Source organism: Pteropus vampyrus, unplaced genomic scaffold, assembly GCF_000151845.1.
Source record: "Pteropus vampyrus isolate Shadow unplaced genomic scaffold, Pvam_2.0 Scaffold45, whole genome shotgun sequence".
Taxonomy (NCBI): domain Eukaryota; kingdom Metazoa; phylum Chordata; class Mammalia; order Chiroptera; family Pteropodidae; genus Pteropus; species Pteropus vampyrus.
The window spans coordinates 3,159,074-3,162,054 of NW_011888826.1; the positions used below are offsets into that span (position 1 = coordinate 3,159,074).

The 2,981-nt window shown below is 35.1% G+C and overlaps 1 pseudogene; it reads left to right on the forward strand.

Annotated features, from left to right (window-relative positions):
* The first annotated feature begins 1,167 nt into the window (after nt 1-1,167).
* Nucleotides 1,168-1,287, forward strand: LOC111739010 (annotated as a pseudogene).
* Nucleotides 1,288-2,981: the final 1,694 nt, after the last annotated feature.

The following is a 2,981-nucleotide window of genomic DNA, read 5'->3' on the forward strand; positions in this document are numbered from 1 at the left end:
CCATGTCCTCGAAAGGAGCAGGGAGATAATGTCCATGGAAATGGCCAAAGGGGCAGACAGAGCCCATGGGAGCAACAGGAAGTGTCCTTGGGGGCAAGCACGGCCCCGGGAATGCTTTGCTCATTGTCCTCCTTGGGGCTACTGACCCAACAGTCCTCTTTGCCTCCTGCGTACTTGGAGGAGCTATGTTTGAATTAACCCCACAACACCTGAAACTAATATAATGTTACATGCCAATTATAACCTCAATAAAGGTCAATAAGTCTTTCCCCAAATCATTCAGTTGCTATCGGATAGTCAGAATTTACACAGAGCATTCCACCATAACCTCTTGCAAAATAATACAGGATTACGTTTATACAAGATTCAGCCTATCTTTTGAGTACTCCCTTTTTAGAGGAAATCTTTCCCTTGCAATCGTTTCTGGTACTGCAGTAAAACATTTTAATGGCCACTGACACTTCATATTGTAAAACAGAGCAAGGAGGGCAACATATATTACGGTAAATTGGAAAAATTAGGCTGAACTCTTGACATTAAAAAGATGTTCTGGAAATGGCTGGGTACTTCCTACTGAACCAATCTTCCCACAAATAACCACTATACACTCTGGATGAAATATAAAAACAACTACCTGAAGATACTAAAGAACAAACAAAAGCAGGAAGATACTGACAGGGTCTTGACACAAGGAAAAAGGGAAGACAGCTGGGCGAGTTTCCAATTTATATGGTTTTTAAACCGAGGGGAGGTCCCAGTCTATATCATGTGGCTAAATCCGGAATTTAAAAAAATATAATTTTCAAGTTTGGCTGAATTAAAGAACAAGAGAACTGAGATTGGGAAGAACTAGAAGCTGGAAAATGAGGATGAAAATCTCAAATAAGAGAGAGCCAGAGAACCAAATTCTGTGTATAAACGCGGCCCAGAAATCTTTATCAACCACTGAATTACACTGGAGTGAAACAGGGAAGACAGACTTTGCACTTGGGGGTTCAAGTTAATTCCCTGCCAGATCAAAACATCAATGCTTTTTGTAGTAAAACAGGAGAATCCACAATCTATATATTGTCTCACTGAAAATAGCCTGGACACATTCCAAAATTATTTGACATACAAAAAAAAAAAAAAAAACTAGAAAAGCTTTAAACTTTAAAGTATGTTGCTATCTATGGTCATGCCACCCTGAACAAGCCCGATCCTGTCTGATCTCAGAAGCTTAAGCAGGGTCAGGCCTGGTTAGTACTTGGATGGGAGACCACCTAGGAAGACCAAGTGCTGTAGGCGTAAAAATTAAAAAATAAGGGATTGTAAACTGACAAAGTCCTTGCAATCTGTGAGGTTAACTAAGGGTTGCCTCATCTAAAAAAAAAAAATTAAAGAAATAAAAAATAAATAAAGTATGTTGCTTACTTAAAAAAAAAAACACACACACCATCAGCAGATACTATCTTTGAGATGATCCAGAGGTTAAAGTTCATAGACAAAGATTTTAAATCAACTGTTATGACACAATCTAGGACATAAAAGACAATATGCTCATAATTAATGCAAAGCGAGAGAATCTAGGCAAAGAAATTGAAACTATTTTTTAAAAGAATGAAATGGAAATTCTATGACTGAAAAGGATCATACTTGAAATTAAACGTTCACTGGATGAGCTTAGGAGCAGGTTAAGATGTCAGAATAAAAAAGATAAAAATAGAAATTATCCAATGTGAAAAAACAGAAAAGAAATATTTTTAAAAGTCAACAGAACCTCAGGGAACTATAAGGTCCCCAGAAAAGAAATATTTTTAAAAGTCAACAGAACCTCAGGGAACTATGAGGTCCCCAGTTGAAAGAAGGATTTAGAAAGTCATCAATACCAGTGGTCATACATAATTGTTCCAAGATCATCTGTTAGCTAAATGTCTCAAAGATGGAATTATCCCTCATTCACTTGTGGACAAAAACTCTGAATGACCTTATTAAATATAAAGCATACAACCCCAAAATTTCCAGTAGTACTAAGAAATCTGGTCATAATGGCAAGATAAGCTTGATAATGCAGACCATGTGAAAGTAAAGAATATATTATTTCTTGGAAATACATAAAGCTTCAAGAACTAAAAGCCCTCTGAAAGATATGGACTAAAAAGTCTCATCGATGTAGAAGAAAAACTGAGTTATAAAAAAACGACTCAGCCTTTTATAGAGGCTTGCCAATAGACGCTGCGTCCTAAGCAAGAATCATTTGCTTGACAACCAGATTCTGCAACCTCAGCTAGTCTGAGGAAGTATTATTTTTCTGTGAGGTCTTGTAAAACTACCCTGAAACTTTAAGAAGACAATCCCAGAAAAAGAAATCAATCGAACTATGGCATTGCCACATCAGTAACTGGAATGAGTAAGCATAATCGTTCTTGAAAATACTGCTACACTTCTGTGCATTTTCTTCTACTTTTTAAGGTATTTGAAGCATTAGATAAATGAGATTTTTAATGTTATTTAATGTTTAAAAGAGTTTGGTTAAATAAATTTGCAATCGATGCTTAAGCATTAGAGTAATTTAATTTGTTGAATGTGTAAGTTTTGATTTATTCATCATAAGTAGTATGTAAATACTTAGAGGAATATTAATCATTTACATTTAATGTTTGAAGGAATGTTAATCATTTTTTAAAATTATAACATTTACAAAATTAACATTAAATAAAATATAAGGTCCCTCTCAATATCTTTATTCTGTTTCTCACTGTCTCTCTCACTCTCTGTCTCTGAGAGGAGACCTCACTCTATCTGTGGAGTGTTACCCCTTTTCTAACAAACTTTCCTTTTGACTCGAAAAAAATAAAATAAAATAAAATAAAACATAAATAGTTGCTAGTGCTATTCACTGTTCGAGGTACTTTTGTTCATGGAGAAGAATTCAGTCAACCAGTTTTCATAAAGTTCTATAGCAAATGTGGACAAAACCTAAAAGAAAATGGATATTTTAT